This window comes from Erpetoichthys calabaricus, chromosome 18 (genome assembly GCF_900747795.2).
Source record: "Erpetoichthys calabaricus chromosome 18, fErpCal1.3, whole genome shotgun sequence".
In the NCBI taxonomy this organism is placed as follows: domain Eukaryota; kingdom Metazoa; phylum Chordata; class Cladistia; order Polypteriformes; family Polypteridae; genus Erpetoichthys; species Erpetoichthys calabaricus.
This window is the reverse complement of record NC_041411.2, coordinates 59430378-59446426: the sequence shown is the minus strand read 5'-3', so window position 1 is coordinate 59446426 and position 16049 is coordinate 59430378. Positions and strand designations below refer to the sequence as shown.

The 16049-nt window shown below is 41.3% G+C and overlaps 1 protein-coding gene across 2 annotated transcripts in view; it reads right to left on the bottom strand.

Moving 5' to 3' along the window:
- The window catches only part of fbln2 (fibulin 2), an 890980-nt gene extending 887808 nt beyond the window's left edge, over positions 1–3172 (bottom strand). Inside the window, exon 1 of one of the 2 annotated variants that reach the window (XM_028825322.2) lies at positions 2746–3172. The gene's annotated coding sequence lies outside the window, so the exon portion shown is untranslated. The remainder of the gene's footprint in view (positions 1–2745) is intronic. The other variant, XM_028825323.2, reaches the window with a different exon arrangement.
- Between the last annotated feature and the right edge of the window lie 12877 nt (positions 3173–16049).

Below are 16049 nucleotides of genomic sequence, written 5' to 3'. Positions count from 1 at the left end.
TGGGCGCTGGAAGGTCACAGTGGCTGGAGGTTGTTGTTCCACCCCAATTGCTTCATTTATTGATGATGAAGCACTTTTTGCTCAAGTGACATTTTTCTGCTTTGTTTCAATAATCTCGCTTGTTAAAATTTTGAACCCTTGATTGCTTATTTTAGTCTTAAAAAGACAAATGAACCAGCAGTTCTCTGTCCAACTTGTTTTCATTTAGACCTGGGTGTATTCATCATACACCATTTGGTTTAATAAAGTACACAGAAGGGAATGGAAGAAAGCGAAGAACTGAAAATTACTCATCCATTTCAGCATTAAATTATTTGGATGATATCATTAGAAAGGAAAAAAAATCTATGATTTAAGAATAACATGACAATGTTAAGTTAAAACACATATGTCATGAAATGAAATACAATCTGTTATTGGCAAGGAGTGTTTTTTAATTAAGCAACTGGGTTCAAACAAAAACCTGCATCCATGTGGCCCTCCAGGACCAACGTTGATCACCCCTTGGTTTATTTCAACCAAAATTTGCTTAAATATAGAAACTGGTTAGACTGCACAGTAGCAGTCACAAAATCAGGAGGTACTATTCAAGGAAATAAAATTGGAAGATATTTAGGTCACACAACATTTCAGAGCTGTATTGATTTTTTTAGGTAATTACTATTGCATTTACTTTGTATGTTGCTTTTTTAAAGAAGATACAATCTGAAAGTAACGATAGATTGTCCATCCATTTTCAGAATCCATGTGATAAATAAAAATAACATAACGGCAAAGTCTTCACAAAGTATAAATATACTGAAGAAAACGAAAGAGTATATACTACTAGTGCAGCCTTGATCCTGAAGTGCCCCAATGGCTGTTGGCTTCCATTTTAGCCCATTTATTAAACAGAGGCCATTTACTGCTCTCAGTTGAACTCTTTGCTTAATCAGGTGGTTTAGTTTACCTCTCAATTTCAAAAGTTGTAAATACAAGGAAGATGGAAAACAAATTTAGGCTGGTTCATATCATGGAGTCACAAGTTAAACTAAAATAATCAGCTTTCTTCTTTCATTTTTCTGCTTCCTCTTTACTTATTTGTTTAAATTCTGCCTCTTAATTGTTCCAAAATAGCAACAAATAAATAATGAGAAGAGAAGGATGACACTACCTTTATCATCAGCACCTGCATGTGTATATCTGAACTCACCATCTATGACAAGGAGCAAAAACCTACATGTACTAATACAAGACATTTACGCGTTTGGCATTATTCCTAAAACTATATAAAGAGCCCTCTTATATTTTTACTATAAAGTTAATTTGCGTGCTTTTACATTACATCTTGCCTGAAGAAGGGGCCTGAGTTGTCTCGAAAGCTTGCATATTGTAATCTTTTTAGTTAGCCAATAAAAGGTGTCATTTTGCTTGGCTTTTCTCTACATCAAAAACACGCTAATTAAGTGAATTCGCTAAAGATATCAACCACGTAGGTGATGGAGAGTTCGGGTTAAGCCCTATGCCCTACTGAAGTAATAACCGGCGTACACTCTGAGGCTCAGGCGAGCGGAACTCCTCACCCGCGGGGAGTCCCGAACTATGGCAGCTGGACTCGCCAGCTGTGCGACTCCGCTGCACCTATAAAGAGCCCATTGAGTGCGGGATTCATATGTTCCACTTTAAGTAACCCGTCTAAATCGCAAAAGTGTCTATTGCTTAAGGCAACTGGGAACCTTGGGCGACGTTGTGGCAATTTGAAAGGAGAGCGCGTTTTAAAAATGCCTACGTTCTGTACAACACCAAAGGCACAACTTCTATTATATCTGTAAAAGGCGCTATATACAGTAAAAACGCATCGGCGTTCTAATGATCAAGAACAAAAGAAAGTTATACAACACAAATACATCGCTTTAAAAAGTATACAATAATGTGAAACAAATGATCTAATGTGCAGAGAACATGCTCTTTCAAGTTATTAGCCCAGTGTGTGCAACCTTTAATTAAAGACCAACGGCTGTCTTCATACCTGGTTTAAAGTAAATCTCTAATCCTGCTTTGGAGGTTTTCTTTGTTTTTTCCTCCCCACAGCATCCTTAACTGGTTCCGACCACTGGCTGTGCTTTTTTGTAAGAACCCTGGGGTGTATCAGATCATTACAGCGCTCCTCGCCGTTAGCCTTGCACCACGGCGTTTTTGAGGTTAAAGTGGTCATCTTTTTCTGTATTCCCTCAGTAAAGCTAATGATCTGTAACTTTTTTTTCTTCTTGTAACAGTACAGTTAATTGTTCTACTTTTCTACACTCGTTTTTCTCTGCACCCTATACACTAGCTCAAATGATCGATAACTTTTTTCTATACTCCCTTAAGCTTCTGATCATGACAGTTATTAGCGTTTTCTTCTATACCCCGAGGTAATAATAGTTTGTAATCAGACATTCACAAGCGCTCTGGTGAGGTATCTCTTTTCAACCCTGGAGTGGTTTCAATTGCTAGCGCCCCAGTTGCACCCAGGGCTTCTTCTGGTCACTAGAGGCCTGGTTATATACACTTTTATTGCACCGTGCTTCGCGAGGTTCTGATCGTTATTCCCTCGCTTGGGTACTTTTTTCCCTAGGACCGTTTGTAATTCCTAATGCTCCAGTTGGACATTTTTTTCTGCTGCCTGCATGCTTCTGATCATTAACAAGCCCGACCTATAACGTATTTCTGCACCCCGTTATGTTTCTTGTCAGTACCGCCTGTCACCATCTCCGCCTCGGTTACCTTTTTGCTGTCACGATATCCAAACGATCCCTGCAGCCAGTATGCGACTTTCCAAGTTGGTGTCCGACTGGAAGTTCTCGGGAACTTTGGCGAGTATTCCCTTGCAGTGTCCCGCACGAGCTGTGCTGAGTTTCAAGAGGGGGGCCAGTGGCCCACGAGCTGGCAGCTTCTTGGTCCGCTCCAATTCGGATCGCAGTGACGGCGTGTGTGTACCTGATCCAGGCGCCTCGGCTCCGCCACACCAAGTTCCTCCCCCTTATAATTTCGGTGGGCGGGGGGCTGGCTGGCTGATCCTCTCGTCCTCTCGCTGACTCTCGGGGCGCCCAGCTTATGAGCGCGACTCTCGGTTCGGCGCAGCTTCAGGTGTGTCTTTTACAGGAAAATGGTGCAACCGGTGTATATAGCGCTCCTAACTGAACGTGGCATAGGGGGCTTTCGTTTTTCTCATATTTGCTAAGTATTTGCTTAACCCGGAGGAGTACAAAGACTTCTTTTTACCAACATGTGCCATTAGTTTGAAATCCTCCCCTCATCTGTTTCCTTTGTTTATTACATGTGCGCTCAGGGCCTTTCTATTTTGGAATTCCAACTTTACTAACTGGTACATCAGATAAATTACAAAAGAATCATTTGTGTGGCTTTGTCCAACTGTGCTGCGTTTCTTTCACATAGGGGTGTCTTCAGGGTTGTGCAGTTTCAAAGAGGGACGCCATGGAGGAAATGCAGACAATCAGCTGCAAATAGCTGCACCTGGCCTTTATCAGGACTCACTCAGTCTGGGAATTCGACTTTCCATCAATTGAAGTGGAAGCCCACTATCTTACAAACCACAAATACTGACTCATCTTTCTATCTATTTGAAGAATGTGCAGAGGCATCTCCTATCATCGTGGACTTTGAAAACATTCATATTGTACATAATATGTTTTGCTTTGTCAGTCTCCTTGGATAATGCCAGCTACTAACAAAAGAATAATGAAAATTGTTGTAAAATAGCATTACTGGGTCCAGATACTTCATGACATGATGACTTGAGTACTCATGGATTTAAAAATGACTATTTAAGGCCAGGCAGCATAAGTGCACATTATAACAGAGATTTGTTAAGGGCAGAACTTTGAACTCCTTGGACCAAAATGGACAGACACCTGGTCCATACTATGCTATCATCACCACCAATGTGATAACACTGAAGGTTCAGTAATGACTTAACACTATGCTATAACTGTGGGACATAATGCAATTCCTAATTTCAAATTATACAACTGAAAATGACACTCTCTACTTGTGTCACATTTATCAGCTGAGTGCTGACCTTGTGTTTGCTCTTTTTTCTTACAGCTAATAGCGTGCTGCCGGACAGAGTCTGTGCTGTACGAACAGTTAATACCTGGGCTGAGTTCAGTCACAATCTCATCCCTTTTTTCACTTTTTTCCATTTTGTTGTGGTACAGAAAACAAAAGACATCAGACAGGTGAGCTTCCCTTATGTTTTTTTTTGAGGTCCAAAACACTCCTGCTCCTTATTCCTTGTTGTCGCATTATACGCACTTTACTACCAAATGAGCATTCACTGGTTGTCAGCTCTAAAGCACACAAAGCATACCTCTATGACTAAAGACAAAATAAGACCTTTTTAAGTATCGTCAGGGCAAGTTATCGACTAGTCAAAGTGAGAAGCTGGGTACGGCATATTGTGCAACTAGCATCATGACAGCAACACTGCTCATTTCCTCCAGCTCACTAAGATTGTGCAAATGAAGACTATGAATGACAATTGTTGGAAAACTCGTATGATGTGACATAGTCTTAAGTAGTCTTTAGCAAAGGCAAATGGGCAGACTCACAATCAAGATGAAGCACTGTTGTGCAGCCCTGATCAAGCGGCTACCAGAGAAAGAGATGGACCAGTTCAAGGTCATTCAAGCTTAGAGTTTATTAGTTCTTTGGCCTTGAAATTAGAGAAGTTAAGGCCATCAGTGACCCACAATGTGTACCTCTATGGTCTTTGAACACCAAAGTGTGAGAGAGTGAATCCCTCCTGTTGACTCGGGAGATAACCCATACCACTACTGTTCATCAAGGTATGGTTCAGTCGTAGCTTAGCATGGCTTCTCACCATCTACTAAATTGGGAAGACATGATTATACAAAGTGAAAGCAGGAAAGACAGTTAACATGTTTACATCTACTTTGGCATTTGGAGTACGTGAAGTAAAATGACATCTCTCTCTACCTACCTTGTGCTCTTTCAGCAACAGAAAAACATGGACTGACCTGGTCTATATCAAGATGATGTGGCACAAGGTGCCTATCCACTGCAAGGTGCAACTCAGTGAAGAATCCCACATCAGGATCTGTGATGTCGCTTGATTACGCAGTGGTGTCACTTGATTCAAGCAGTGGCAGCAAGATGATTGTAGTTGGCAGCTGGAATACTGAAAGTGCTGTAAATCATTGAAGTTCAATATTTGCTTAGTAAAGTAAAAGTACAGGAATACAAATTACAGATAAAAGTATGAAATGTATTATTTAAGTAAACAGTTCAGTAGATAGCTAAATAATAAAAAGAGGGTCTCCTCACATCCTAACAACAACACCTAAAACATACTGTACATCTCCATCTTTAAACTCCCATGTTTATGGGTCAGAAATCTGCACACCTTTTGCCTGTTTAGAATTGGGCATGTGGTGTTGCTGAGGCAGATGGCTTTGTCTCGAGTTGACATACTGAAGAAATGAAATGTACTACTTGGTTAGGAAACGGGTTCAGGGAGAGTCAGCACAGGATATGGGTAGGTTTGTAAATACAGAGCACCACAGTTTAATAAAAGAGAGGCACATCTGACTTTGGAGCTGTACTAAAGAAATCCTCAGAATCAAAGGCCAGCATCAAACCTTCATGTGATATCACCACAGGAGAAACTGGACAAGCAGCTGGCTAAAGTAACCCAGAGTTTATCCTTTTCCTTGATTTGTGGTCCTCCAAAGTTAATCTAATCATCCTCCTATTTTTGAACCTGGTTAATCCAATAGTAGAACTGAATGCCAGACAGGAACGTACCCTGGGTAGGGTGAAAGGTTTTTGCTCTGCAAAATTTTCATGAAATGGTGTTTTGGTTGACCACTTCTCCATTGCAAACTGGTATCATGAACTTTGCAATTTTATTTTTTGTGTGTGAGAAAGCAGTGGAATTTCTGCAATAAGGGCCAGTAGATCACAACCCCATCCGGAGTTATGCAAAATAAGCTTCCATCAATAAATTACTTTATTGTTAAAATGTTTACAATGGCCCTCAACTTAGTCTTCAAAAACAATTTTTGTGCTGTTTTCCATATTATGCTTAATGCAATTTCTTTTTGCTTCTAGTACTATATGAAATTGTCTTTGTGCCAGGTGCAAGCCTGTTTCTGGATGAGGGGTTTGGACCAATTGGCCCTACAGTGTTGTCTGTACCTTTTTGATGGGGTCATCACCTTTATTAAAATGAGGAAAATGTGGTGGTGGTGTTGTTTGTAATTGCACTTGTGCACTTCCAGGTTGAGCTTTTCCCAGTTGATGCCACAGAGCACATGCCTTTGAAGACCTACGAAAAATCCAGTGCCTTTTCCTAACTTAAAGGTAGCCACAATAATATGAAAAATAAAGAAAGTGAATTTCCCCTTGGGATTAATAAAGTATCTATCTATCTATCTATCTATCTATCTATCTATCTATCTATCTATCTATCTATCTATCTATCTATCTATCTATCTATCTATCTATCAAAAGGAGATCAATACTGGGAATCCATCATTCACAAGACATTACACTCCATGTTGATTTTCACATACCACTGAGGGGGACCACACTAAATTTGAAAAAGCCATCAAGGAAGCCTAGCTAAGATAGATAGATAGATAGATAGATAGATAGATAGATAGATAGATAGATAGATAGATAGATAGATAGATAGATAGATACTTTATTAATCCCAAGGGGAAATTCACATACTCCAGCAGCAGCATACTGATACAAAAACAATATTAAATTAAAGAGTAATAAAAATGCAGTTATAACAGACAATAACTTTGAATAATGTTAACGTTTAACCCCCTGGTTGGAATTGAAGAGTCGCATAGTTTGGGAGAGGAACGATCTTCTCAGTCTGTCAGTGGAGCAGGACATTGACAGCAGTCTGTCGCTGAAGCTGCTCTTCTGTCTGGAGATGACACTGTTTAGTGGGTGCAGTGGATTCTCCATAATTGATAGGAGCCTTTTGAGCGCCTGTCGCTCTGCCACGGATGTCAAACTGTCCAGCTCCATGTCTACAATAGAGCCTGCTTTCCTCACCAGATTGTCCAGGCGTGAGGCGTCCTTCTTCTTAATGCTGCCTCCCCAGCACACCACTGCGTAGAAGAGGGCGCTTGCCACAACCGTCTGATAGAACATCTGCAGCATCTTATTGCAGATGTTGAAGGACGCCAGTCTTCAGTCTTCTAGCTGTGATCCTTCTTACTTTTTTGAAAAGAAGCCAGCAATATGATACTCCTGTTTCAAAGAAAGACAAAATTCGGGTATAGAAAAAACAGGAATGTATGCAGAAAATAATTTTTTCACTTGTTTGCTGGCCTCGCACTGACCAATAAACACCTCACAGCATGGTAGTTTGTGGTAATTAGACGTGCAGTTTCCAAGTCAGGAAAGGCACTGTATGTTCTCCATGTTCCTTCTGTGTTAATATGGATTGCCCTTTTTTTACCTCAACGCCATTCAGTTCCAGACTTGAAGTGTTGTGAAGATCTTACTTTTTATAGCATTTTAATCTATAAAGGTGTATTTTGTCAATTGATGACAATGCCAGAGGTTATAATAATAATAATTCATTACATTTATATAGCGCTTTTCTCAGTACTCAAAGCGCTATCCACACAGGGAGGAACCAGGAAGCAAACCCACAATCTTCCACAGTCTCCTTACTGCAAAGCAGCAGCACTACCACTGCGCCACCTATGAGGACTATCATAATGATCTGATCTAAGACCAGGCACCAGCATCCCAATATTTGATTGATTGAATTTTTGTGATGTGAAATGTGCATTAACTTTCATATTTCAATAGTCATTAGCAAAAGAAGTACAGACATTATTAGTTAGGTAAGTTAATATTTACGTTGCAGATGTCTGCACACAAATCAGAAAATTCTAGTGTGGCACCATCAGAATATTCATGCCAAAAACACACTGCTAAGATGATCTACAAAAGGCAAGAACATAGCAGAAGAGAAAGAGTAAAGACACCTCAAAACCCAACACAACCCTCTTGCTTTGAACCTGAGACTTTCTTCTTTCAGCCAGTTAGTTTTTACCCCAAACACTTCTCTTGGTTCCAGAGTCATTGATCTATTGTTAAGCAGCAGCCTATAAGCCCACACCTGATTTACTTACAGGCCATGTTCTGAAGTCATTTCTGATGTCAGTAATAGATGTATAGATTCTCTGGGCCACCAAGTCAAAAATCTGTCTATTAAGGACCATGAGGTTTGTTCTGCCATAAAAGATCCAGGGTTATATCTCTACTGCCATGTGTCCTCTTGAAAAATGAACACAGCTGATACTGTCCCAATCAGGGACCACATGCTGCTTCTGACTGGCCTGCAGGAGCAGCAACAGAGTCCTGCCAGTTTCCCAGGTTGTCACTTCATGGAAGCCACCAAAAGTACAACTAAACCATCTCTAGCATAGTAGCTTTTATATCACCTCCACCACCACATCCTTTGCCACTGGTCTGTGCTGACAAACAGACAGCTGACCTGACAGCCCATGTCCTTCTGTGCCTGTTCTGTGCTAACTTGTTTTGGCAATCTTTGGGTAGCTAAGAGACCCTCAACATTATATGAAGGTATCATGTTGTATTTTATTAATATTTAGAAATTCCTACTAATTTGTTTACCTATCCGTTTGTCTGTTTCATCATTTGTTGTTCTCATAACATATGGTCTTCTTCTGTGCAGCACAATGGCACACTGGTTAGCACTGCTTCCCCTCGATTTCTCAAACCTGGATATTTCACTGTTTGTATGGAGTTCACACATTTTCCCTGGACCCATGTGGGTTTTCTCTTGGTTTTCTTCACATATTCCCAAAATATACAGAAATCTAACTGGTGGCTCCAAATTGAACTTGGTCAGTAAGTTTCATTGAGATAGAGTGGAGCTCCTTTAAGAGATGCTGTAGGCCGTGCTCCTTGTGGTCCCAATAGGCTCAGGCTCCTCACAACCCTGAATTGGAATGAGCAGGTTTAGTAAATGGATTGACAGATGTTTTACTTTTTATGTTATCACTCGTGAAATGTGAGTTTGACATTTTATGAAGTAGAATAAGTTTGTCTAGTGAGAGGGGCGCCATATAATAATAAACTGATTTCAGTCTCACGGAGCACTGGTCAGCTGCAGCAGACTAGAGTTAGACAATGTCAAGGTCAGCAACCACAGTAACCAGACAGCCTCGCAGTGTCTAAGCAGGTGTGTTTTCCATAGCATGTTTGAGCTGAAATGAAGCTTTATCCCCTCGGCAAGAATGCAATTCATTTGTTTGAAACTCATCAATGAAATGCCCCATAAAGTGGGGACTGATTTGTATGAATTGGACTTCATTCTTGGCAGCCACATCTGCCAGTGATTAAGATTTAAAAGCAGGCCTGTTAGCTATGAGAAGAAGCAAAAATCAACAGGATACATTTTGAGAATGACATTGTTGCCATTTAGTCCCTCAATAGGCCTGTCTCAGGAACAGCTACAAAAGGAGAAAGCAGAATTCAAAGTGAGAGGGCAGAAGTCACTCTTGCAGAGTTAAGTACGGGTCAGAGAGGCCTCCTAATTGGAAGGCATTCTTCTGTCTACTTAACTTGATGTACTGATAAACTGTCTATCTTGTAAAATATGGGCAGTGGGTAAAATTCAGATGGTTTGTCAACTGATGCAAAACTCAACATTTTATAGTGCCTGGCCCCAAGGACTTGAACTGGATTAAATAGGTTTGGCAATGGATGGAGGAATGTATAGCACTTTTTACAAAGAGCATGTCAGTAAGTGGTACTAATCTTTCATCCATAACCCCTGTCTTTTTGTATGTTCCTGTATATTGGTGCCTTGACTTGATACAATCTCTGTTTCCTAATGATTTATCTTCTGCCAGTTCACAAATTTCAACTACAACCATGTTATATGTCTGAATGCCAGTCCCTGTAATTCAGTTATCCTGTGTCCATTTCCATTGATTATTTTACAGTTCTTACATAATGGCCCCCCTGTCCTATGGCAGTTATTTTCATCCTTGGACAATGTGCTATAGCTGCTGTCCTTGTGCCAGTCTTGGCATCCAGGCTCTCCTACCTTGTACAAGTCCTTATATTGAGCCACTATCTTTGTCCTCTGCCATCTCAGTTCTTGAATCCCTGCTACTCTCCTAGAGGCAGTTCTTGAATCTCAGCACTTTTATTTACCAATGTGTGCTAGAACTGACGGGGGGCATGACTGCCATGTCTCACCTGTGCAAGTGTTTGTAGTGGACTTGACAGTGAATACCAGATTTAACTGTTTGGTAAGCTGAACATTTGGGCAGAACAGTTCTTGCACAAAAAGACAAAATCAAACAGAAATAAAAAATCTGTTTTTGTGTTTGAATTTCTGAAACACAACACTCAAATGGCAGGACAGCCTCTAGCATGAGAAAGTCAGATTTGCCATGATCTCAGTGCTACAAATGTGGCTGCCTGGAACACCCGAGACAGAATCTAAGTAAAGCCCCTCAGAAGTCAGACGATTTTCGGAAGATTGCTTATGTGTGTGTGTGTGTGCGTGTGTGTATGTCTTCCTGTGTGGCCATGTTATTCTGCGCTGTGTGTGCCACACTGACTGCTGTGTGTGAGTCCAGCCAGGGGCTGTCAGCCGCAGAGTTAACGTGTGAAGCTTTGCCTACCTAACTGACGGACTGGAAGACTTGGAGTTTCCATCTAATAGCATTAAAGTATTGGGAGAGAGAGGGAGAGAGAGAGAGCACTGCTGGGTCACCTCCCTGGCTGGCCTGCTCCGGAGGCAACAGGGTGTGTCTGAAGGAATTCCGTTTTCACTGTTAAACCTTTTCCGTTGCCAGGGTCTCAGGTATAGTTTATCTGTCAGGATGTCCCCTCTAATGTGCACCATGCAGAGAAACCAGTCTGCAGTTATTGTGAAAAAAATCATTTTGGCGCCAGAGCAAGCAGAGAGGAAAAGAGACGACGGCTGAACACATAGGCATACAGCCCCCACCCCCTACCTAATAATCTTATGTCATACTCCCTCAATCCACTTTCTCTTAGCCTTTCTAACATGAGCTCCGTAGTGGCACCTGTTGGTGAGAAAATGGCATAGCACCTCTAGATTACAGATGTCAAATGTCAGGGAAAGATTGCTGGCTTTCAATGCACTAGGGGGATAGAAAATCAGGCCTTTAGGAAAAGAGACCACAGCATGGGGAAGAAAAGGTGACCAATTATGGCCATGTCCATGTGGAGTTAGATAGTGCCTCTGGTATATCTAGGGTGATAGTGTGGACCAAGAAGGCCCAAAAGGACATATTTTCACCTAACATCAGAAGTAATGAAGTTAGGACAGTAGTATGATGAGCTGCTCTGCGGATCCACCTCTCTGGGTGGGTCAGCTCATGGACAAAGATGGGATAAATTCATTTGTTAGTGGTAACATTGGTGAATGAGGGCTACCCATGTTGCAAGACACATTTAAGAAGTAGACAACAAATATAAGAGCTTAACTGGTGAGTTTTACCAAGGCCCAAGCATTAAATTGAAGAGATTAAAAGGATTATCAGGTGACTCTGATTGTGGTGAGGGGATGAGAGTTATATTGGGATTCTTTAGGGGCAGATGGAACCTAAACTGCTGGGGCTGGATACATCTGAACACAAGGGGTGCTGCTGTATGTATAGATTAGTTGAAGACTGTTTAAACTATGGAATAGGAGGCAGGGAGTTTAGGACAGGACAAATATAAAAGTTCAAACAAGTGCCAAAGCAGAAATCTACCTATAAAATAAACTATATAATTAGGTATCAAGGGCAAAAGCAAGTACTGACACAATTATAATCTAATAATTACTTGTATAATTACTAGAAGTATTAAAAACAGGATGGCATCATGGCATAGTACTGATTTCACATACCTCCAGGAACTTGGGTCCAAATCCCCGGCTGGTTACTATCTGTGTGGAGTTTGTACAATCTTTGAACCGCATACTGGCATTGATAAACATTGATTTAGAGAAAGGTTACACACATCCACACATATATGTACTGTCACGCTTGGGTCACAGAGTTGCACCGCACGATGCTTAGAACATTTAAAGCTGAGCCTACAGTTACGATTTTGTTCTCTCTCTCTTATCCTCTTTTCTTCAGACTTGTCTGACCCAGCCGATGCTAACTACCCACTGGACAAGCTTGACAAGGAAGGCTTTGTGTTCTTTTAACCTGAAGAAATGAGGATAGGACAGAGAGCAAAAACATAAGTGAAGGCTCAGCTTGTGATAAGCACATTACACAGTAAGGATGCAGCTGATCCCACACAGGGCATTTTACAAGTGTGTTTGTTTAGAAGTTGCTGTTGTTGAAATACTATTTAGCAGAGTTCCTCCGAGTAGCTGCTGGTGACGAATGGTGTGAATGCACAGCAGGTGCCGTCTTGGTTACAGTACATATACTGTACATACACACACACAGTATATGAAGAACACATGAAAAAGTGAGGAAGAAAGGCTAAATTACTGGTTTGAGATTACTTTGAGAAAGAAACTGTTTAGTAGTCTATTAGTTTTAGTGTTAATGGACCTAAAGTGTTTACCAGAGCGGAGTTTTGGAACAAGTGGGGACCTGGGTGAAATGAGTCAGAGGTGATCCTTTTGACTTTTATGACACACGATGCGTACAGGTCCACATTGACTGTAGAATCATTCATTTCTAGAGGGAGCAGCTGTACCTTCTGTTTTTGACCATTTTCACTCTACTAGGTTATCTGCAGTGGACCAAGACACAAGACAAGTCACCTCCATTCTGTATGCTGTTTCATTTCCATAATTAGTCAACTAATGGTGGTGTCATTGGTGAACTTAGTGATTTTTACTGAACGGTCAGTTGACCTACAGTCATCAGTGTACAGGGAATACAGTGTGTGTGGGGGGGGGGGGGGGGGGGGGTTGGGAGTACACACACTGCAAAAAATGAAATCTTAACAAGCCAGACAATCTTGAAAAGACATAATAGATCTTGTTTTTTTATTTTAAGAATAACTGACTTGAGTAGATTTGTATGTGTAAGATATATAATCTCATTTTTAGAAAATTTAACAAGTTAACAAGTTAAACTTTCTCACTATATTGGCAGATAATTTTGCTTGATTCTAATACCTTTTTCTTGTTTTTTATTTATTTTGTCTCATTTTTTCACACTGATTTTTTGCAGTGCAGCCTTGAAAGGCACCTGTGCTAAAATAGAGACAGTCGGAGATGTGGGAGCCCATCTGAACATACTAGATAGATAGATAGATAGATAGATAGATAGATAGATAGATAGATAGATAGATAGATAGATAGATAGATAGATAGATAGATAGATAGATAGAGTGGTGTGAAAAACTATTTGCCCCCTTCCTGATTTCTTATTCTTTTGCATGTTTGTCACACAAAATGTTTCTGATCATCAAACACATTTAACCATTAGTGAAATATAACACAAGTAAACACAAAATGCAGTTTGTAAATGGTGGTTTTTATTATTTAGGGAGAAAAAAAAATCCAAACCTACATGGCCCTGTGTGAAAAAGTAATTGCCCCCTGAACCTAATAACTGGTTGGGCCACCCTTAGCAGCAATAACTGCAATCAAGCGTTTGCGATAACTTGCAATGAGTCTTTTACAGCGCTCTGGAGGAATTTTGGCCCATTCATCTTTGCAAAATTGTTGTAATTCAGCTTTATTTGAGGGTTTTCTAGCATGAACCGCCTTTTTAAGGTCATGCCATAGCATCTCAATTGGATTCAGGTCAGGACTTTGACTAGGCCACTCCAAAGTCTTCATTTTGTTTTTCTTCAGCCATTCAGAGGTGGATTTGCTGGTGTGTTTTGGGTCATTGTCCTGTTGCAGCACCCAAGATCGCTTCAGCTTGAGTTGACGAACAGATGGCCGGACATTCTCCTTCAGGATTTTTTGGTAGACAGTAGAATTCATGGTTCCATCTATCACAGCAAGCCTTCCAGGTCCTGAAGCAGCAAAACAACCCCAGACCATCACACTACCACCACCATATTTTACTGTTGGTATGATGTTCTTTTTCTGAAATGCTGTGTTCCTTTTACGCCAGATGTAACGGGACATTTGCCTTCCAAAAAGTTCAACTTTTGACTCATCAGTCCACAAGGTATTTTCCCAAAAGTCTTGGCAATCATTGAGATGTTTCTTAGCAAAATTGAGACGAGCCCTAATGTTCTTTTTGCTTAACAGTGGTTTGCGTCTTGGAAATCTGCCATGCAGGCCGTTTTTGCCCAGTCTCTTTCTTATGGTGGAGTCGTGAACACTGACCTTAATTGAAGCAAGTGAGGCCTGCAGTTCTTTAGACGTTGTCCTGGGGTCTTTTGTGACCTCTCGGATGAGTCGTCTCTGCGCTCTTGGGGTAATTTTGGTTGGCCGGCCACTCCTGGGAAGGTTCACCACTGTTCCATGTTTTTGCCATTTGTGGATAATGGCTCTCACTGTGGTTCGCTGGAGTCCCAAAGCTTTAGAAATGGCTTTATAACCTTTACCAGACTGATAGATCTCAGTTACTTCTGTTCTCATTTGTTCCTGAATTTCTTTGGATCTTGGCATGATGTCTAGCATTTGAGGTGCTTTTGGTCTACTTCTCTGTGTCAGGCAGCTCCTATTTAAGTGATTTCTTGATTGAAACAGGTGTGGCAGTAATCAGGCCTGGGGGTGGCTACGGAAATTGAACTCAGGTGTGATACACCACAGTTAGGTTATTTTTTAACAAGGGGGCAATTACTTTTTCACACAGGGCCATGTAGGTTTGGATTTTTTTTCTCCCTAAATAATAAAAACCATCATTTAAAAACTGCATTTTGTGTTTACTTGTGTTATATTTGACTAATGGTTAAATGTGTTTGATGATCAGAAACATTTTGTGTGACAAACATGCAAAAGAATAAGAAATCAGGAAGGGGGCAAATAGTTTTTCACACCACTGTAGATAGATAGATAGATAGATAGATAGATAGATAGATAGATAGATAGATAGATAGATAGATAGATAGATAGATCTGTCGCTGAAGCTGCTCTTCTGTCTGGAGATGACACTGTTTAGTGGATTCAGTGGATTGTCCATAATTGATAGGAGCCTGCTGAGCGCCCTTCGCTCTGCCACAGATGTTAAACTGTCCAGCTCCATGCCAACAATAGAGCCTGCCTTCCACACCAGTTTGTCCAGACGTGAGGCATCTTTCTTCTTAATGCTGCCTCCCCAGCACACCACCGCGTAGAAGAGGGCGCTCGCCACAACCGTCTGATAGAACATCTGCAGCATCTTATTGCAGATGTTGAAGGACACCAACCTTCTAAGGAAGTATAGTCGGCTCTGTCCTTTCTTACAAAGAGCATCAGTATTGGCAGTCCAGTTTAATTTATCATCCAGCTGCACTCCCAGGTATTTATAGGTCTGCACCATCTGCACACAGTCACCTCTGATGATCACGGGGTCCATGAGGGGTCTGGGCCTCCTAAAATCCACCACCAGCTCCTTGGTTTTGCTGGTGTTCAGGTGTAGGTGGTTTGAGTCGCACCATTTAACAAAGTCATTGATTAGGTCCCTATATTCCTCCTCCTGCCCACTCCTGATGCAGCCCACGATAGCAGTGTCATCAGCGAACTTTTGCACATGGCAGGACTCCGAGTTGTATTGGAAGTCCGATGTATATAGGCTGAACAGGACCGGAGAAAGTACAGTCCCCTGCGGGGCTCTTGTGTTGCTGACCACAATGTCAAACCTGCAGTTCCCAAGACGCACATACAGAGGTCTTTCTTTAAGATAGTCCACGATCCATGCCACCAGGTATGAATCTACTCCCATCTCTGTCACTTGTTCCTAAGCAGCAGAGGTTGGATTGTGTTGAAGGGGCTAGAGAAGTCTAGAAACATAATACTTACAGCACCACTGCCTCTGTCCAAGTGGGAGAGGGATCGGTGTAGCATATAGATGATGGCATCCTCCGCTCCCACCTTCTCCTGA